The sequence below is a fragment of the Macaca nemestrina genome, chromosome 1 (assembly GCF_043159975.1).
Source record: "Macaca nemestrina isolate mMacNem1 chromosome 1, mMacNem.hap1, whole genome shotgun sequence".
NCBI classification, from domain to species: domain Eukaryota; kingdom Metazoa; phylum Chordata; class Mammalia; order Primates; family Cercopithecidae; genus Macaca; species Macaca nemestrina.
Window position 1 is genome coordinate 214,416,913 of NC_092125.1, and position 22,727 is coordinate 214,439,639.

The 22,727-nt window shown below is 41.9% G+C and overlaps 1 protein-coding gene and 1 pseudogene across 2 annotated transcripts in view; both read right to left on the minus strand.

The window, feature by feature from the left end:
- MICOS10 (mitochondrial contact site and cristae organizing system subunit 10) overlaps nt 1-22,727 on the minus strand; it is a 31,697-nt gene that overhangs the window by 5,631 nt on the left and 3,339 nt on the right. The gene's annotated exons all lie outside the window — the stretch shown is intronic.
- Nucleotides 9,914-21,792, minus strand: LOC139364065 (small ribosomal subunit protein uS11-like; annotated as a pseudogene).

The window sequence follows — 22,727 nt, forward strand, 5'->3', positions numbered from 1 at the left end:
ATCTGGAGGCAATTTTTTGGCAAAGAAATCAAAAGCCCCAAAGGAAAATATTTCAGCATTTTTCTTGTCCCTCTGACTCCATGCCTGTCTCTTCTATTTTCCCCCAAGGAGAAAAAGCTATCTGATGCTCAACTTTTCCTAGCAGTAGACCAAGAATGATGCCAACTCCATTGCTAACAGTACCACTCAATCAAAAAGACGAGCAATGCTTTCACATCAATCAATATCAAGCAGAAAATCAAAATCTTTAATCTCTAGAATTCAGATATATGCCCAACCACCCAGTTTTGTTCCTATTATAGGCATTTATCTGCAAGTATAAATATGAAGTAAAAATAAACAGTTCAGACCAGCAAAAAGGAGTTATCAAAGAATGTGCTCTATGGTCTTAGTTCAGCTGGGCTGCTGTATCTTCAATTCTTAAGGGTGATTTTTCCCTCATTTCTGTATTTTTAAGACAAAAAGTAATGACTATTCTCTTCAGAAAAAAATAATTCAGAAAGTGATTTTTAATTGCAATGTTTTACTTAGAGTTAGCTATATCTCAGTTACTTACAAGATAAACAATGGTGGAACCGCTGATGAGTTTTACAGATTCAAGTTCTCACACGCACAATTCTCTTTTAAAAGGCAACATGTTGCTTCAAAGAAGTCCCACCTGATCAGGGGACACCAACTCTGCAGCTGTTTCCACTAAAGATTGGCACCTCTAGGCCAGGTTTAGACTTCATAACAATAAAACATGAAAGGTTTGTCTTACAATAAAAACAAACCAACATGGAAAAGAGAAGAGTTTTCTCTGCCTTTGGCCACTTTTTGTTGTTGCATGACAAGCTCTTTTGAAGGAAAAAAGCCAAAGGAAAAAGTACAAAGCATTTTTCACCTTCCCTGGAAGCAAATATTTAACAATGAATACAGTTTATGTAACCCTGCCTTCCCCAACTTAAGCCTGTTCTCAAAAGTCCATGCTGTCTGAAATGACAAATAACCCTAAAGTAAAGAAATGCCTGATTATAGGCACACATCTTCCTCATGGCAGAGGCCAGTTGCGGGCGTGTGGTAGGGGGTGGGGAACACAACAAAGGAGCCTTATGGAATTAACATTAGGCACAGGGCCATGCTCTGAAACCATGCCTTTTGGAGAGGAAAAAGAATTGGCACATATTCCTCTAAAATGAAATTACTCTGAATCAGTCTAACCATGCAATTTAATACATGCCTAGTGCCCAACAGAACATCATAAAACTGGCTAATAGATAAATACACATTTTTAAGAAGGAGCAATTCCTTAACATTTCATCGGATGGTATTTTAACAGTAAAAAGCACAGAGAACTCTGCGCCCAGTATATATACAATATATCAGTATATATACAATACTGATAAGATACAGAAGATAATAGGCCTTATCTTATGCCTAAAAGGATTTTACAACAAATTTAAAAGGAGAACAACCAATGGAGGTACAGCAATGTACACCTTAAGCCACGTTTTGGTAAGAAAAGGGGGAAAATGTATGTTGTTGGCCATTACAATTATGGACAATTTCTAATTGCTCGACGCAACTGCATTTTACATTTAGAAAATTCTTTGTTCTCACCATGCCACAGATCATAAAGCTTTACCTCACTGCAAAGAATTAGAAGCAAACATAATCAGCAGGAATTAACAAGTAGGCTCTCTAATCTGATTGCAGTCTCGGGGCAGCAATGTATTTTGGATGTTAGCCCCTAACAGAACAAGTTGTAGTCACATATGCTCCTGTACAACCAACTTCACAAAAGTTCCAATTGCCTATGGACTTTCAATGAAGGAAGAACAACTCACTGAAGAGGAACAGAAACAGAAATTCACTTGGAAACATTTCTATAAAAGATCAAAGGGGAAAAAAGACTATAGACCCATTTCATCTATCAATAACTTATGGCAATTATAAAGACCCCACTCCGGCTTAAATGTAACATTTTAAACAAGGCTCCTACATTCGTAAGCCTAAGGTATAGTTGTCAGTGCTACATTTTAATCTACATCTAAAAGATTAGTTAAAATAGCAAAGTAACTCCATTTTATTTTGTATAACTTACATCAAGATGCATGAGCAAAAACTTAAGTACCATATTCAACTGGCAGTTCACAAATATGAGAAGCTACAGGAATTACCAGTCTTTAAGATCCTAGAAGCCTTGTGCTAGAAAACTTCTTCATTCTTACATGTCTGAAAGAAAGGATCCAATTTCTAAATAAATGCTGAATGTACTCTCCTGCTGAGTGAGTGGCGAGAGCACTGATGCTGCAGCAAGACAGGCCGGGCCCAAACCGCTGCTCCAGTCCCTACAAGTCAGCTCTCTGACCCCAGGCCAATTCGTCAACCCTACCCAGCCAAAGCCTGCTCATCTGTAGAGTGAAAACAACCTTACAGGGTTGCTACATTAGAAAAATGGAAAGTCTCTAATAGTGTCTGACATGGAATTCACTAAGTGGTAGTAAGTTCTGCCACCTCCCTGATAAAAGATTTCAGAAGTGTAATACAGGCTGCGTGCAGCAGCTCATGCCTGTAATCACAGCACGTCAGGAGGCCAAGATGTGGGGATTGCTTGAGCCCAGGAGTTTGAAACCAGCCTGGGCAACATAGTCAGACTGCATCTCTACAAAAACAAAACAAAGTAACAATAAATGAGTAAATAAATAAAAATCAGCCAGGCATGATGGTGCATGCCTGTGCTCCCAGCTACTCAGGAGGCTTGGGTGGGAGGATCACTTTAGCTTGGGAGTTGAGGCTGCAGTGCTAGCCTTGATCATACCACTGTACTGCAGCCTGGACAACAGAGTGAGACCTTGAAAAAGAAAAAAAAATTGTAGTATAATAGCTAATCCTTTATTAAAATACAACTCACTGGCTGTGTAGGATCACACTGTGGATGAGCCACAGCTGAAAATGAGAACCAGTTTTTTCCTGCCCTTTGCACAGTTGACTGTATTTCATCAACATTCGCAATTGTTTATATGACACATCAGGCTTTGGTGTGTATGTGTGTGTGTATATATATATATATATACACATTTTTTAAAATAGAGGATCCTTTCAGACTTACTGCTGAACTAGACCATTTTGCTTTAAAATGTCATCAATATTTTCCTAGAATTGTCTTGTGTCTAATAAAGCTATATCTGTGCTTTTGGCCGGGCGCGGTGGCTCAAGCCTGTAATCCCAGCACTTTGGGAGGCCGAGACGGGCAGATCACGAGGTCAGGAGATCGAGACCATCCTGGCTAACACAGTGAAACCCCGTCTCTACTAAAAATACAAAAACTTAGCCGGGCGAGGTGGCGGGCGCCTGTAGTCCCAGCTACTCGGGAGGCTGAGGCAGGAGAATGGCGTGAACCCGGGAGGCGGAGCTTGCAGTGAGCTGAGATCCGGCCACTGCACTCCAGCCTGGGTGACAGAGCGAGACTCCGTCTCAAAAAAAAAAATAAAAATAAAAATAAAAATAAAAAAATAAAAAGCTATATCTGTGCTTTGAACATAAATTTATATCAAACTGACCCATTTATAATGGCCATGCTTCCTGTTCAATCGTGTTTCTGTCAACGCTATTACAATCACCAAATGCATGTGTTATGACAGAACAAACAAGAATGTGCTTTTATAGAAAATACCCTTGGAACTGAGTTTAGTGAGAATTACATTTCCAAGACACATTTCTGATTTCTGAAAGATGCTCAGGGCCCCATTAATGAGGGAAAAAATAGTTTTAAGTCAGCTTCAAACTGTGTTACTTAATCCTTTGAGGAAAAGACAGATTGTCCCAGGTGTCCACATGTAAATGCCATTCATGTGAAAGTGCCAGACCAAGGACTCGGAGATGGTGATTTTAGTCTGTATTAATCAGCTTCTCAAAAGTCAACACTGCCATAGGGCATTTAGGAAACATACTAAGAAGGTGGCTATTTTACAAGACCTTACCCTTCCTGTGGCTATCTGGACTAGACAGGGGCTAGAACATCTGCAGGGATTTCTCGGGTGGACATCAATTACCAGGATTCTGATTAGAACAAGCAAACAAACCAGGCAACGGAAAGGAACAAAGATATGAAAGGTAAATGTGGAGTCATTACTGGTGTGCTCTGCTTCAAGAAAAGCCAAACTCAAAAAGGGGTCCTTTTAAATGAGTGTGTAAGCACTTAGTTCAACTTTCAGAATTCTGACAGCCATACAGCTTCTAAGAATGCATAAAACAAGAAATATAGTTGAAGAAATTTTACCAAAATATAATTCGTTAATGCACATGTAGATAAAGTATGTAGGAAAATGAGAAGCAGCTCTGAAGATTAATTATTAAAGGGAAGCTGAGAAAAAAGATACAAAATTGGTAAGTTTAGATAAACACATTAAAGACAGGTCACATTTATGGGGGGTGTGCTTTGGAGGTACTAACATCTACAAAGTGTCAGGCAGTGTATCACATTATAAAGTTTATTATGAAAACCTATAAAAAGTAGAATTCAAACCCAGGCTGTCTGACTCCGAGTCATGGCTCTTTCCTACACAAAGGGATAGAACTCATGAAGAGGTCAGCAGAGCAGCAAGGTGACTGTCTCTTGTTACATATGACAACAGTGTGTTTTTCTGGATTTTAACACTATCCATGGTTAATTTACGACTATGTTACTCTGCAGCCCCTCCAGGAAACAGAAACCACAGATGTTTGACCTACAGGAGTGGCAACAAAAACCTGAATTACTTAGAAACAATGAGAAATCGTCAACAAATCAAGCCAGAAAATACTTTCCTTACTTCTGTGCACTGGTTGGAGACACAATGAATCCAAATGCGCTGAGGTCTATAAACTGCTGAAAAGGGTATTTTCTATGGACTCCCTTTTTCCCTAACATCTCCAGTATCTCCAGCTCCTCCTCAATTGTACCAGCAGTAACTGGATTCTCATCCTTGTGAAATTAAATATAAGAATCAGGGATTCATTATATCCTATTTATACATCATTATAGCTATTGTGTTAATGTCTATTCTATGATTCAAATAAAAAATTCAATGTGGCCGGGCGCGGTAGCTCACGCCTGTAATCCCAGCACTTTGGGAGGCCGAGGCGGGAGGATCATGAGGTCAGGAGATTGAGACCATCCTGGCTAACACGGTGAAACCCCGTCTCTACTAAAAATACAAAAAATTAGCCGGGCGCGGCAGTGGGCGCCTGTAGTCCCAGCTACTTGGGAGGCTGAGGCAGGAGAATGGCGTAAACCCGGGAGGCGGAGCTTGCAGTGAGCTGAGATCACGCCACTGCACTCCAGCCTGAGCGACAGTGCGAGACTTTGTCTCAAAATAAATACATACATACATACATACATCAATCAATCAATCAATCAGTGGAAAGTGGCCTGGTACAGTGGCTCACACCTATAATCTCAGCACTTTGGGAGGCCGAGTCAGGCGGATCACCTGAGGTCAGGAGTTCAAGACCAGCCTGGCCAACGTGGTGAAACCCATCTCCACTAAAAATACAAAAATTAGCTGGGTGGTGGCACGCACCTGTAGTCCCAGCTACTCGGGAGTTGAGGCAGAATTACTTGAACCTGGGAGGCAAAGGTTACAGTGAGCCAAGACCATGCCAACTGCACTCCAGCCTGGGTGATAGAGCAAGACTCCGTGTAAAAAATAAAAATTCCAAAAAAAAAAAACTCAATGGAGAAACAGCATCATTAACGTATTTCCCTTCATACACTGACTTGATCAACATTTATTAACATTTATTAAGTAGAAGGCACTCGGGAAGATTTCCTTTATCCTTGGAGAATATCAGTCCAGTATAGAGTGTTTATTCTTTGAAAAATGGAAAGTTTAGCAGGGCATGGTGGCGCACACCTGTAGTCCCAGCTTTACTCGGGGGCTGTGGGGGGCTGAGGTGGGAAGATCGCTTGAGCCTGGGAGGTCAAGGCTGCAGTGACCCGATTGTGCCACTGCACTCCACCAGCCTTGGGCAATAGAGCAAGACTCTGTCTCAGGGTCGGGGGGCAGGGAAGGAAAGTGTTGTACAATGATTATTCTTCAGTTTTGAGGTTATAAGGATTTGGGGTAAGACAGGTTAAAACGATTGTGAATACTATTAGATTATTTACTAGCTGTGTGTCTCAGTCCCTGGGCAAACTATGTAACTTCTCTATGTTTCACTTTCTGCATATGGCAAAGAAGAACACTAACAGTGCCTTTCTCTAACTGGGGAACAGTGTGAGGATGAAACCGCACGAGATGTGTAAAACCCTTGGAAGAACAGTACATTGCACATAGTAACTGTGATTCACCTTCTTCCCCCACAAAAAAAAAAAAAAAAAAAAAAAAACTTCAAGAACAAATCGAAAGTCCAAATATTTACTGAGCACTAAAGGGAAAGAGTACTGGCTTCAGCAAGGATCACAGAGAAATAAGACAGTCTCTTCCCTGGGGAGCTTGTGATAAAGAAGGGTAAGAAGTCAGAAAGAAGTCCATTTCACCCAGAAAACTGATTAAAAGCATAACCGCAGTGCCATGAAATGACACTGTTCTATGGGTCCAGAGAAGGCAGATGGGAATACATTTGGCTAGGGAGATTTTTTTTAAGTTGTCAAAAAGAAGGTGGCATTTGAGTTGTCTCAGAAGGGCAGACATTTAACAGCCAAAGTTTGTGGAGAAGGGAATGCACTCCACTCAGTGGCAGAAAAGCAGGGCAGTGCAGGGAACTGAGGAGTGGCCCAATCCAGCTGAAGCATGAGGCACATCCAGGACAGCAGGAGAGGAGGCTACAAAGGAATCTCGGGCCTTTCTGCAGAAGGCACCAGAAGCTGGGTCTACAGCACTTCACTCAGTCAGCAGTGGGCTTCCCTAAAGAATGTTTTAGAAGGAATAACATGACTGAAGCTCTGCTCTAGGCAGATTCTTCTAAGGTGTGTAGGATTGCTTGGAAAGGAAGAGCATTTTGCTGGCAGAATATATAGGGCTTAACAATCCATTAAGAGAGTGAGTGGTGGCCAGGCGCGGTGGCTCACACCTGTAATCCTAGCACTTTGGGAGGCCGAGGCGGGCGGATCACGAGGTCAGGAGATCGAGACCATCCTGGCTAACACGGTGAAACCCTGTCTCTACTAAAAATACAAACAAACAAACAAACAAACAAACAAAAAAAGAGAGAGTGGTGTGCGTGTGTGTCTAAGAGAGAGGTGACTGAATGTGTGTGTGAAAGAGAGTGGGGGTGTGGGTGTATGTGTGGGTGTGGGGGGTATGTATGTATCTGGGCTTTTTTATAAGGTGAGGTGAGTGGGGAAAGGCCGTCAAAGAAAAAGCTGAGAACTTCTACCCAGATAATTATAAAAACAATGATGCTACTTACAACAGGCATCAGATAATCTTTTAACACTAAATTCCCTTAATCAATCTAAAATATAACTGGATTCTTGAACCTGGGAGGCAGAGGTTGCTGTGAGCTGAATATCACGCCACAGCACTCCAGCCTGAGTGACAGAGTAGGACTCTGTCTCAAAAATAAATAAATAAATAAAATATAATATAACTTGATTTATAAAAACATCTACATTGTTTTCTGGAATAGTAAATAAAAGGAATAGCATTCACTAAGCACTTATGCTCAAGGATTAAATTTTCTCATCTAATCTTCACAATAAACTTATTTTATGAGCCCCATTTTATAGAGATACTGAGGCACAGAACCTCAGGTCAGACATGTGAGATGTGAGCCAGGCAGCCTGACTCCAGAGGCATGGTGCTTCATCCCGACACTATACTGCTCCCAGTGCAGCCTCCTCACAGACATATGAAGCTATTATAATACATTTTAAACCGACCACAGGAAAACTCAACATCTTCCAAACTTCTTTATGGCCAACATTATGTGTGGGCATTTCCTTAATTATACAAATCGTGTACCTACTGTGTGCCAGGCACTATGCCACGCCCTGGGGAATGATAAGTTCCTGCACTATGTTCACTGTTTCAGTGTTGGAGCCAGCTGATAATCAGACCCGCGAAGTACAGGGTACAATGACAGAAACAGGATGTACTAGGAGCACTGAGGATACCCACTGTCCAGGGGGGCTAGAGAAGGAAGTGGGAGGGAAGGTGGCAAGAGACAGGAGCTACAGCAAGCTCCTTGCTGCCAAATTATCAAGTGTGAGGTAGGAGATAAAGCAAGACAACCTTTTATGCCATCCATCTAAGGATCGTGGCCTCTACCCTGCAAGCAATAAGGAAGCAACAGACGGAATTAAGTAGAGAAGCTATACATCAGATGTGTACTTTTTGTCGTTCACTATGGCAGCAATGAGGACAGATCTGAAGAAGCCGCCATCAGAGGTGAAAATACCAGTTGGCTTCTGCAGCCCCAAAGCAACTGCAAGTGGGAGATAAGGTCCAGACTTCAGACTCTTCTCGGCTCATCTGACTGGAAATGTTACGGCCTTGCATCCTGTGGTCTCTCGATAGCCCTCCCTCCACCTTTCCTGTATTCCATGATAGGCAGAAATGAAAGAGATGGTATGGAAGACAACCAGTACAGGCAAAAGCAAGGGTTTGACCAGGACTAGGAACTTCTGAGAAGGGGGAAGTGGCCACACTTAATGACAATTCATAGATCAGGGATCCATAGGAAAGAGTATATTAAAAAGCCTCATGGACAAAGACAAACAGAAAAGGCAGTCAAATATTTTTAAGTACACCCATGTTTCTGCATTTAGGATGTGTTGATACAAACGATGATATCCCAAGTCAGCATCTGAAGAGGTGTTGAAAGAATCTGCCTGAGTTTCAGGCCTTCTGAGAGCCTGCTAAAATCCGGCAAGGACAGTAAGACGAGGAAGCAGCACCCAGCTGACATGACAGTACAGCGGCACTCTAGGGTCTTTCTTTTTTGAGACAGTGTCACTGTGTCGCCGAGGCTGGAATGCAGTGGAGCGATCTTGGCTCACTGCAACCTCCGTTTCCTGGGGTCAAGTGATTCTCGTGCCTCAGCCTCCCAAGTAGCTGGGATTACAGGTACGTGCCCCCACATGCAGCTAATTTTTGTATTTTTAATGGAGGTGGGGTTCCACCATGTTGGCCAGGCTGGTCTCGAACCCCTGACCTCAGGTGATCCACCTGCCTGTATCCCAAAGTGCTGGGGTTACAGGCATGACTCACCACGCCTGGCTAGAGTCTTTCTTAAAGGTTGCACTATTCTACCAAGCCCCATAAAAAAACTCTCCAAATCCCTGGACTTGCATACATTATAAAACCAAGAATTGGCCTGGCATGGTGGCTCACACCTGTAATCCCAGCACTTTGGGAGGCTGAGGTGGGCGGATCACGAGGTCAGGAGATCGAGACCACCCTGGCTAACATGGTGAAACCCCGTCTCTATTAAAAATACAAAAAAAAAAAAAAAAAAAAAAAATAGCCAGGCGCGGTAGGGGGCACCTGCAGTCCCAGTTACTTGGGAGGCTGAGGCAGGAGAATGGTGTGAACCCAGAAGGTGGAGCTTGCAGTGAGTGGAGATCGCGCCACTGCACTCCATCCTGGGCAACAGAGCGAGATTCCATCTCAAAAATAAATAAATAAATTATAAAATTAAAAAAAAAAAAGAGGCCGGGCATGGTGGCTCACGCCTGTAATCCCAGCACTTTGGGAGGCCGAGGTGGGCGGATCACAAGGTCAGGAGATTGAGACCATGGTGAAACCCCGTCTCTACTAAAAATAGAAAAAATTAGCCGGGCGCAGGGGCGGGCGCCTGTAGTCCCAGCTACTCAGGAGGCTGAGGCAGGAGAATGGCGTGAACCCGGGAGGCGGAGCTTGCAGTGAGCCGAGATTGCGCCACTGCACTCCAGCCTGGGCGACAGAGCGAGACTCCGTCTCAAAAAAAAAAAAAAAAAAAAAAAAAAAAAAAAAGAATTTAGCTTTCATAAAGAAAAAATATGTTTTTGAGATGAAGTCTCACTCTGTCACCAGGCTACAGCACACTGGCTTGATCTCGGCTCACTGCAACCTCTACCTCCCAGGTTCAAGCTATTCTCCTGCCTCAGCCTCCCAAGCAGCTGGGACTACAGGCGCGTGCACCATGCCCAGCTAATTTTGGATTTTTAGTAGAGACAGGGTTTCACCATGTCGGCCAGGTTGGTCTTGAACTCCTGACCTCAAGTGATCCACCTGCCTTGGTCTCCCAAAGTGCTGGGATTATAGGCGTGAGCCACCGCACCCGGCCTTAAAACATCTTCTAGAGTAGAAGTTATGAGCTAAAATAAATTTCAAGTTGAGGCCGGGCATGGTGGCTCACACCTGTAATTCCAGCACTCTGCAGTGAGATGTGATTGTGCCACTGCACTCCAGCCTGAGTGACAGAGGAAGACCCTATCTCAAAAAAAAAAAAAAAAAAAAAAAAAATCCAGTTGCAGCTGGAATAGAGAGAAAGGTAAGTTCTCCATAATCTTGTCTGGGAATACATACAATGAGTAGCATTTATTTTAGTGTCAAGACAAAATATGTGATTGAAACAGTAATATATTTTTGCATCTAATCAGAATAGGATATTTATGAGCTAACAAGCTCATGGTTTCTCACATACAGGACTATGCTGAAATGGTAAAGAAATTAAAAATTTTGACCAGGCACAGTGGCTCACGCCTGTAATCCCAGCACTTTGGGAGGCTGAAGTTAGGGGATCACTTGAGGTCAGGAGTTCAAGACCAGTCTGGCCAATACGGTGAAACCCCGTCTCTACTAAAAATACAAGAAGTGGCCAGGTGTGGTGGTGGGCGCCTGTAATCCCAGCTACTTGGGAGGCTGAGGAAGGAGAAATGCTTGAACCCGGGAGGTGGGGGTTGCAGTGAGCCAAGATCCTGCCACTGCACTCCAGCCTTCCAGCCTGGGTGACAGAGCGAGACCCTGTCTCAAAAAAAAAAAAAAAAAAAGGAGAAATAAATAAAAAACTCCTACAGCAAATGAATTTCAACTTAGTCATCTGAAATGATGCCAAGAAACTCGCAGCTTTCTTAAGACTACCTTCCTAGTAAAAAGTGAATTATGTTGCTTAAATCAGTTGCTTTAGTTAATCATTTAAAATCTATCAAACAGGAATTCTGAGTGCTTTATATGTGCAGGTTCTGACAAACAATCAGAAACATTTGTTCTAACTTGTAAACATTTGTCAAAGTAAGGTAAGTCTACAAATCTGTCGACAATTATGTCAGAGTGTTACAATAATTATAAATTATCCTAAGCATCCTAATGGCTTAGATTGGATAAAGAAAATTGAAGTAAAAGCACTAGATTTCGACTCCTCCCAAATATACCTTGTCTCTCAGTATCCGTTAAGATCAATCTGCTCGCTGGGCATGGTGGTGCGAGCCTGTAATCCCAGCTGCTCTGGAGGCTGAGGCAGCAGGATCGCTTGAGGCCAGGAGGTGGAGGTTGCAGTGAGCCACAATTGTGCCACTGTACTCCAGCCTGGGCAACAGTAAGGCCTTGTCTCCAAAAAAAAAAAAAAGCCGGAGGTGGGGGTTGGGGGGGAAGGGGTGGCTTTGATTTGCTGTCTTCTTAGACCACCTCCTCATTTATCTAGAGCCTCCAACATTTTTTCTAATGTGTACTCATTTATCCTTTCTTTCTCTTTCATGCTATCTATCTAAAGAGCATTTTAAAACAATCTGTGCCTTCTATTTTTAAAAATGACAAGTTTACGAGACCTAAGAATTATGGGCTATGATTTTTTTTTTTTTTTTTTGAGATGGAGTCTCCCTCTGTCCCCAGACTGGAGTGCAGTGGTGTGATCTCAGCTAACTGCAACCTCTGCCTCCCAGGTTCAAGAGATTCTCCTGCCTCACCCTCCCGAGTAGCTGGGATTACAGGTGCACACCACCATACTCAGCTAATTTTTTTATTTTTAGTAGAGACGGGGTTTCACCATGTTGGCCAGGATGGTCTCATCTCTTGACCTTGTGATCCGCCCGCCTCGGCTACCCAAAGTACTGGGATTACAGGCTTGAGCCACACATCCAGCTGGACTATGCTTTCTTTAGTCATTTTAATTATTCTGTTTTTCCCCCTCTTTCCTTCAACTTCATTAGATTGGTTTGTATTTCCTAGAAATCTGTATGTGACTAGAATCATACAGCATGTATTCTTTTGTGTCCAGCTTCTATCACTCAACAAAATGATTCTGAAATGTATCCACATTGTTATATAAAAGTAGTTGGTTTCCTTTTATTACTGATACTCCACTTTAAGGACAGACCACATTTTGTTTTTCCATTAACCAACTGATGGGTATCTCAGTTGTTTCCAGTTTTTTAACTCTTACAAATAAAGCTGCTATGAACACTCATGTGTAAGTCTTTGTGTGGATATGTTTTCATTTCTCTTTGGTAAATATCTAGGAGTAGAATGGCTATATCATATGTTTAACTTTATAAGAAACAGTTAAACAGTCTTCCAAAGTGAGTCTACCATTTCCCATTCCCATGAACAGCGTATAAGAGTCTCAGTTGCTTCACAGCTTAATCAACACTTAGTATTGGCAGGTTTTAAAAATGTTAGCTACTTTAATGGGTGTGTAGGTATATCTCATGATTTTAATTTGCATTTCGCTAACAGCCACTGATGTTAAGTATCTTTTCATGTGCCTATCCACCACTGGTATAATTTTACCCATGTGTTGTTGTCTTCTTATGATTAAAGAAAATTTTTTTAAAAATTAGCCTGATGTGGTAGCATGCACCTGTAGTCCTAGCTACTTAGGAGGCTGATGTGGGAGGATCATGAGTCCGGGAGGCTGAGGCTCCCGTGACTGTGCCACCGCACTCCAGCAAGGGTGACAGAGTGAGATCCCATCTCAAAAAAAAAAAAAAAAAAAAAAGCTGGGAAAAGTGGCTCACATCTTAAATTGCAGAATTTTGGGAGGCTGGGGCAGGAGGATTGCTCGAGGCCAGAAGTAGTAGCCTGAGCAACATGTGAGACCCTGAGTCTGTGGGGGCCGGGGAACCTTAAAATTATGAGATCTTTATGAATTCTAAGCCCTTTATCAGACATGTGTATTACAAGTATATTCTCCCATTCTGTTGCTTGCCTTTTTGTTTTCTTTTTTTGTTTGTTTGTTTATTATACTTTAAGTTCTAGGGTACATGTGCACAACATGCAGGTTTGTTACATATGTATACATGTGCCATGTTGGTGTGCTGCACCCATTAACTCGTCATTTACATAAGGTATATCTCCTAATGCTATCCTTCCCCCTTCCCCCAACTCCACAACAGGCCCCAGTGTGTGATGTTCCCCTTCCTGTGTCCAAGTGTTCTCATTGTTCAATTCCCACCTATGAGTGAGAACATGCAGTGTTTGGTTTTTTGTCCTTGCGATAGTTTGCTGAGAATGATGGTTTCCAGCTTCATCCATGTCCCTAGAAAGGACATGAACTCATCGTTTCTTATGGCTGCATAGTATTCCATGGTGTATATGTGCCACATTTTCTTAATCCAGTCTGTCATTGATGGACGTTTGGGTTGGTTCCAAGTCTTTGCTACTGTGAATAGTGCCACAATAAATTGATAAAGGGCTAATATCCAGAATCTACAAAGAACTTAAACAAATTTACAAGAAAAAAACAAAACACCATCAACAAGCGAGCAAAGGATATGAACAGACGCTTCTCAAAAGAAGACATTTATGCAACCAACAGACACATGAAAAAATGTTCATCATCACTGGCCATCAAAGAAATGCAAATCAAACCCACAGTGAGATACCATCTCATACCAGTTAGAATGACGATCATTAAAAAGTCAAAACAACAGGTGCTGGAGAGGATGTGGAGAAATAGGAACACTTTTACACTGTTGGTGGGACTGTAAACTAGTTCAACCATTGTGGAAAACAGTGTGGCGATTCCTCAGTGATCTAGAACTAGAAATACCATTTGACCCAGCCATCCCATTACTGGGTATATAACCAAAGGATTATAAATCATGCTGCTGTAAAGACACATGCCTTTTTGCTTTCTTAATAGTGCGATTCAAAGAGCAAAAGTTTTTAATTTTTATCAAATCCAGTATATCAGTTTTCTTTGAAACTGCTTTTTGTATCCCCCAAAATCTTTTCTGACCCCAAGGTCACAAAGGATTTTCTCTTACAGGTTTTACTTTTTTTATTTTTTTTTTACATGAAGGCAATTTATTAACAGAAAATATTTTGAGGAGTCTTGTTCACAGACGGCGACCACGGCAACCCCCATTCTTGTGAGTGCTGTCAGAGGGTATGGGGGTGGCGTCCTCAATTCTCCTGATCTTCATACCAGAGCAGACAAGGGCTCTGAGGGCCAACTGGGCCCCAGGTCCAAGGGTCTTGGTCCTATTTCCTCCTGTGGCTCGGAGTTGGATGTGTAGGGCAATGATACCCAGCTCCTTGCACCTCTGGGCCACATCCTGGGTGGCCAACATAGCAAGGATTCATCTCGGTCTGCTTTCCCCTTCATCCCACCAGTCACATGGTGACGGTTTGTTTGCCAGAAAGATCCATGACACGGACAAAAGTGTCACTGAAGGATGCAAATATATGGCAGACACCAAATATATTCTCCCCTTCAGCCACCTGAGGTCTGAGGCTGATGACCTGTTCTTCCTTCTTTTCCTTCCCCTTTCGAGATGCCATTTCTGCACGTTGTCTCCAGACTCCACACTGGAAAGCTCTTATAGGTTTTACAGTTTTAGCTTTTATATTTAGGTCTACGATCCTTTTAAGCGAGGCTCATTTTTTTTTCTATATGGAAACCTAGTTGTTTTAGCATGGTTTGCTGAAAATATTTTCCTTTCTCCATTAAATTGCCTTGTCAAAAACGAATTGACCATTTATGTATGGGTCTATTTCTGGACTTTATCCTATTTTACTGATTTATATGTGCAGCTCTTCTCCACCACCACACTGTCTTGTAGCTTTACTGTAAGCCTTAAAATCAGCTAATACAAGAATCTCAACTTTGTTCTTTTTGAAAATTGGTTTGGCTATTTTGGATTGTTTACATTTTCAGAGATTTAAAAATCAGCTTCTCAATTTCTATAAACTTCTTTGAGCATTACTTTTCTTGCTGGAAAAACAGAGAGAATATAAACTTCCCAAGTTGCTGGGAAAGCAAAAAAGAGATAATAGTGTACCAAATATGATGGCATAATAGGCATTCGATTAATGTTAGCTTTCTCTTTCTCTCCCTCTCTTGGCCTTTAAATAAACAGGATCCAATCTAGCAATGCCCTAACATTTCACTAGTGGGTCAGTGGCCATAGGAAAAATATTACTACACCAAATGACTTTTATAAGTAAATATTTGTGTTTTTACTTGGATTCAATACCGAAATGCACTTGCCAAAGAAAGCAATTCAGCGTATTTACTAATAAACTGTTACAGACCACATTTTAGGAAAGCATGAAACCACAGCCAGAACAAAAATTTAAGTATGTTTTCAAGTTCCATATAGCGCCTAATTACATTATTCTGTAATACTAACAGAAAATACTTCTCTAGAAGGTCACAATGTTCCATTATTCATATTGCTGCCGCAAATGGAAAAAGTATTTTTGGTCACATTGTTTAAATATACATAAGACAAACAAAATGTGGCTACCCAATTCAACAATTAACATGTACTAATTTAAAACCCAAACCAATAAACAATCAAAAGCCTTTGAAGTATTTAAGTATAACCTAATTGATATCACTCCATGAAATAGAGAGGTATCAGTTTGCAAACACAGGCTACCAACAGGCAATTTTTGGTGAGCCACCAATGCTTTGTGGTAACCCACATCTATCAGATGAACTGATACTTAAAGAAAAACAATAATTTGCTTTCTTTTTCCATGACTATTCAATGGCCTCTTTTAGTATTTTTTTAAACATTAAAATGACTTCAAGCAATTTAACTATACTTGATTATTGAACAAATACATAAAATCTGCTGGTTAATTTTAAGGCAAGTCAGCTGCTAAGTCTTTTACTGTCCTACTTTCTTTTTTCTTTTTCTTTTTTTTCTTTTTTTTTTTTTTTTTTTGAGACAGAGCCTTCTTGCTCTGTCACCCAGGTTGGAGTGCAATGGCCTATCTCGGCTCACTACAACCTCCCCTTCCCAGGTTCAAGCAATTCTCCTGCCTCAGCCTCCTGTGCAGTTGGGATTACAGGCATGCGCTGCCACACCCAGCCAATTTTTGTATTTTTAGTAGAGATGGGGTTTCACCATATTGGCCAGGCTGGTCTCAAACTCCTGACCTCAGGTGACCCACCCTCCTCAGCCTCCCAAAGTGCTGGGATTACAGGTGTGAGCCACCATGCCCAGCCCTGGCCATACACTTTCTTAACAAGGAAGAAGCAAGGCCAAATCCTTTCTTTTCATGAAGATGAATGCATGACAAACCAGTAACTTTCATCTCTGTTAACTGAGCTGCATATAGAGACCTATCTCAAGACACACTAGAAATTAAGAAACTACAAAATGTTATTCCCCTCTTTGCCTTTTCTATTTGTCAAAAGCATTACCATGCTCATTTATGTAGGCTTGGCACCACCTGACTCCTCCCACTCTTTAGCCTGCATTTCAAGTTCTGTAAATATAACCTCTGTACTAGCATCATTATATCTCTCTTTTCCACTCCTGCTGCTCCCATCTTAGTTCATGCTTCCCCTCATTTGATCAGCTCATCTTTGGCAAGATTTGCAATAATATACTAAGCTAGCTCCCTGCCCCCGCATCCTAGCACTCTCTGATTCATTCTCATCACTTCAGTGATCTTTCTGAAATCAGAAATTCAACCATGTCGCTTTTCAGCTTACCATTCAATGAATTTCTTCAAATGCTAAACACAGAATTGCCACACAACCAAGCAATTCCAGTCCTAGGTATATATCCAAGAGAAATGAAAACATGTCCACATAAAAATTGGGGGGCTGAGCACTGTGGCATGCACCTGTAATCCAAGCTACTCAGGAGGCTGAGGCAGGAGGATCACTTGAGACCAGCCTGGGCAACACAGACCCCATCTCAAAACAAAACAAAAACGTGTACACTTGATCACAGCAGCATTATTCATAAAATGTAAAAGTGTAAACGAACTAAATGTCCACCAACTGACAAATGGATAAAGAAAATGTAGTACAAATATACCACACAACATTATTCGGAAACAAAAAAAGAGTGATGAACGGATAAATGCAACAGCAAGACGAGTACCGAAAACACTACCTAGGTGAAAGAAGCCGGATACAGAAGACTCCATATTATATCATTCTATTCATGTAAAATGTCCAGAATAGGAGATTCCAGAGACAGAAAGTAAATTGGTGGTTGCTTGGGGCTAAGGTAGCTGGTGAGAGTTTGGGAATAGGAGCAGCTGTGTCCAGTGTTTCTTTTGGGGGAAGCTTAAAATATTCTAAAATTAGATTGTGATAATTGCACAATTTGGTGAATAGACTAAAATTGTACACTTTAAATAGGAAAATTTGTGCCATGAAATATATCTCAACAAAATAGTTTTAAAAATCTCCGTAACTTCCTACACCCTTCCGCCTTTCCTGCCTCTTCTTTTGCCCCCCCCCCCGCCGCACATAAGTCCTCTAACCCCTAAAGGATAAAATCTCCTGCATTAGCATGTGATAGCTACAAGAATGGGCTTCACCTTCCTACCCTTGCAGCTGTAGCCCCTGTGATCTTAAAGGAGGGATTCTGCCACTGTGAGCTTCCATTGTAAAAATGGAGAAATACCTTACAAGGATATGAGATAATGATGTAAAACATAACATGCTTAGCACTGTGCCTGGCATGCGGTTAAGTGCTCAATAAGTGATGGTCATTCTCATCATTCCCAGAAGGAACCAAAGTATCCCTCTCCCCTGGGACACTTAGAAGGCTTGAAACACCTGGTCCACCTATTAAATGTCTGCATCTTTTCCAAAATAGGGGTCAAATATCCCTCGTCCCTTTCACATTCCTCAAGGTAGTAAGCCCCTCCAGGGTAGGGCCAGTGCCTATTCACCTGTGTGCCACCCCCTGCCAAGGCTTACTGCAATACCCGGTATTAAACTGTTTCAAGAAGTATACATTAATGATTACTATGACATATATAAACTAGAATATTGATTGTCAGACCCACAGTAGCCAAGACCCACAATAAGACCCACCTACAACCCACAATAGCCAAGATCAGGGTAAATGTGTTAATTATTTTAACTCTTTTACCTCCACTCTTCAGTAACAACCTCCAGTTTTTATTTATTTATTTGAGACCGAGTCTCGCTCTGTTGCCCAGGCTGGAGTGCAGTGGCTCCATCTTAGCTCACTGCAACCTCCAACTCCTAGGTTCCAGCGATTCTCATGCCTCAGCTTCTCGAGTAGCTGGGACTACAGGTACGTACCACCACACCCAGCTAATTTTTTTGTACGTCTAGTAGAGACTGGGTTTTGCCATTGTTGGCCAGGCTGGTCTCAAACCCTGGCCTCAAGCGATCCACCCATCACAGCCTCCCAAAGTGTTGAGACTACAGGCATGAGCCACCACATCCAGCCTCCAGTTAATATTTAGTTAAGTACAGGCAACGTCCTAACTGCTCTAGAGATTATCTCATTTTATCCTCATTTGCAACAACCCTCTGCAGCAAGTACTATCATTTTATAGATAAGAAAACTGAGGCTGAGAGGTATTTACTGGTACATTTATTTCAAATGAAAAAAAATGAGGAAAAGAAAAACAAAATGCCTGTGTCCGCCACTACAGTTCACTGAACTGAATACATTCTAAGGCTGTTTGAAAATGTCCATGACTTGCCTTTTTCCTTGCTACTAAGATAACGGAAATCATTGTTGTGCTAGACACACCTGGCTTGCCAGGACAGCCTTCTCCAGGAAACTCTCCAGCTTTGGGCGACCTCTCCCTCCACCATGACATCTCCTCCCTGCCTTCATCCTAGCTAGCCCTTGATTCATTCTTATCAATGATTTTTCTGAAATCAAAAATTCCAACCATGTCACTCTTCAGCTTACCATTCAATGAATTTCTTCAAACGCTAAAATAGAGTTGCCAAACAACCTGACTTCCTTTAGAATAAACTAGAATTCTAGGCCAATACATGGATCAGTAAGACTAGATATTCCTTACTCTGGTCTCACACTGGAGCAAAACAAAGAGAAAAGGGACACAGCCAATTTTAAAGCTTTCCAAGTCACACTAAGGATTCCCAGGACCTCCGCATGAATCCAGGAAGTGATGGAATCAGATTTTCCTCAAAGTGTCCTCTGGCAAATCCATAGTTTGAGGCCTGGTCACTGTCACACGAGCAACATCAATTTGGTCAAGAGGTCCCTGGCCTGCCGGTGCAAGCCTTCGGCATTCAAGAAGAGTAAGTTGTAACAGAACTCTGAGGGCAATGACAGTGCTTCTGCTTCTGTTTTGTGTTTGTATGTTTGAGACGGAGTTTCGCTCTTGTTGCCCAAGCTGGGATGCAATGGCAGGATCTTGGCTCACCGCAATCTCTGCCTCCCGGGTTCAAGCCATTCTCCTGCCTCAGCCTCCCAAGTAGCTGGGATTACAGGTGTGCACCACCACGCCCGGCTACTTTTTTGTATTTTTAGTAGACGGGGTTTCGCCATGTTGGCCAGTCTGGTCTCGAACTCCTGACCTCAGGTGATCTGCCCGCCTCGGCCTCCCAAAGTGCTCAGATTACAGGCGTGAGCCAGCGTGCCCGACCTAGTGCTTCTATGACCCACACTTGCAGGACTCATAAATTCTCAAACCACAGGGAAGCAGCCCCTGGAAGTCTGACTTTTCTCATCTCCTAAAATCTTATTTTCCTTGGGAAATTGAAAACAGACATAACCTCCCATCCAGTCCAGGGTGACAAGCCCAAGCTGAGGACATCGGCTCTGTGGAGACCAGAACGATTTAAAGTCTCCTCTGTTGATCAGCCACTATGCCTTCTAGTCTCACTAACAAGATATGTGTGGCTGATTCATGCTCATGGGCACTAAGACAGATTATCCATACATACAAGGAAAATAAACAACACAGCCCTTGAACTGAGTGGATAAAGAAAGCCAGAGCATCTAATAAATCTGATAAAACTTAAAAATAAATCCATAAAATAAGCAAAACCCATTAATGACGCATTCACATAAAACTAACGGAACATGCCATTCATAAAATGTAATATTCTTCACTCCTTTTTAATTTCCTGCAATAAGGCTTTGGCACTACCCCTTAAACCAACATCATCCCTCTACTTGTTTAAATACAAAAGTGCTCTCTGGTTTATGTTTCTCAGTTGACTATTCCCAAATATTTTTAATACTACTTTATTATTAAGATCTACTGACAGTAATTTACATTCCCAGATGAAATTAAAAGTTGGTATAAGTCCCCAGAACACAAGGATACATGATCAAACATGTGAACGGGCAGAAATCTACTTTACTTGGAGTATTTCAGTTAAATACTGATTCATTCAGTTAATAAACACACTCTAAGAAGCAAATATGGGCAGAGAACAGTCTACACAATTCTCAGCAATACATGTCATTCATTTAACAATAATTATTGTACGCCTCCTCTAAACCAGGGGTTAAGGGATCAACAGTGAACGCAACAGCCTTCGGTTCTTATGAAGTTTACATTCCAGGGAGAAGGAACAATCAAGTAAAGAAGCCAACTACAAATTTCAAATGGTAAAACATGCTATTAAGAAAAATGATGTGATAAAGAATAAACAGAATACCTAGGAACTTCTTAAATGCTAACAGGGTTACTAAGGAAAAAAGACCTATCAATGTCAAACTTTATAGATGAACTAGGCAATGTATGTACTGGCAGTGGCAGGAATAACAATAGCGGTCAAAAAGAAGTGTAAAAATGTGACAGGAATAAAGAAAAAGAAAGGAACAAGGGCTGAAAGAGTGGAAAAAAGAGAAGAGGATGTGTAACAAAACAAGTAAGGGCCCACTGTGCCCATCACTCAGACCTGCCTTCCACGAAGACAGAGACACGGGTTTTAATTTTTGCTGTTGTTTTCGGATCCATGAGCTTAATTTATCAGTTCAAACCATACTAGAAATCACCTATTCTTCCACACTATTTGATACAAAATAAATAGAGGTTTTAAAACCCGAATAAACAGGTAAAATATAACTGCTTTTCTTCTTCTTCTTTTTTTTTTTTTTTTGAGAAAAGGTCTTGCTCTGTCACTGTCATCCGGGCTGGAGTGTAGTGGTGTGATCACAGCACACTGCAGCCTCAACCTCTAGGCTCAAGCCTCCCAAGTAGCTGGTACCACAGGTGTATGCCACCACACCCAGCTAATATATATATTTTTTGCAGCAATGAGGTCTAACTATGTTGCCCAGGCTGGTGTCGACCTCTTGGGCTCAAGTGATCCTCCCACCTCAGACTCCCAAAGTGCTGGGATTATAGGCATGAGCCACTGTGCCTGGCCTAGAATTGCTTTTCTTAAGACAGTAATGGGGGCAAGAGTGTTTATAAATAAATGTATCTCTTCCTACAGGACAAAATCATACGGTAAGTTTCTATTAAGATTCGAGCTTCAAGGAGAAAAGATCCTTGAAGAATACTTTTTTAAGCGACCACTCCCTAAAGTACAGGCTTAAGAAAGCTATTTAACTCAGCTATACAACACCTATGCTAAACACGAGTGATTACATCTTACAGCAAACTAGTGGGAAAATAACCCTGGTGAACCCTGGAAGCAAAACACTTTAGGTATAAGACAACCAAACAGAGAAGGACTCACAGAAGCTGCTGTGCATTCACCATGGCTTCCCTTCAGTCTGTGCCAAGCCAGAGTATGAAATTATCAAGATGGACCAGGTGTGGTGGCTCATGCCTGTAATCCCGGCACGTTGGGAGGCCAAGGTAGGTGGATCGTTTGGACCCTGAGTTCAAGACCAGCCTGGGCAACATGGTGAAACCTCATCTCTACAAAAAATACAAAAGTTAAACAGGTGTGGTGGTGCATACCCACAGTCCCAGCTACTGAGGAGGCTGAGGTGGGAGGATCGCCTGAGCTCTGGAGGTCGAGGCTGTGGTTGCACCACAGCACTCCAGACTGGGTGACACAATGAGACCTTGTCTCAAAAACAACAAAAACCCACAAGGAAATTATAAAGATGGAGCGGAAAGCCTGCATTGGCCTTTTCTTCCTGTCTGTATCTTCCACCAAACCTCTTACCTATATTACCACAGGCTGCCATTCCCTGAGTCTCTATCTCCATTTTGAAATACCAGAAAAGCAAGCAGCCAATGAGGTTTAAAGAGTTCCAGAACCTCACTACCCAGAGAAAACAGGAAGCAACACATTCACTGTAGAAGAGCGTCCACCTTCATCGTCTCAAAGACAACTCAGACTAAAGCCTCCCTTGCTGCTTCTCTCTTCTGCCGTCTCTCTCAGACCAACAGGACAACTCCCTTAGGTCACAGATGGGAAAAAGTTTGAAATTTCTCAAATATGCCCATTTATTCCAGTCTAACAGGTCAGACATTTATCACCTCACAATCACAGTACTGCTAGTTTCCTCTGCTCCAAATTCATTCTGCCAGAACAATCATACTAAAATTTCATTTACTAGGTTGGTGCAAAAGTAACTGCAGTCTTTGCCAATTTTTTTTTTAAATGGCAACCTAATATATTACATCAATTCCCTATTGAGGGCAGTGAAATGT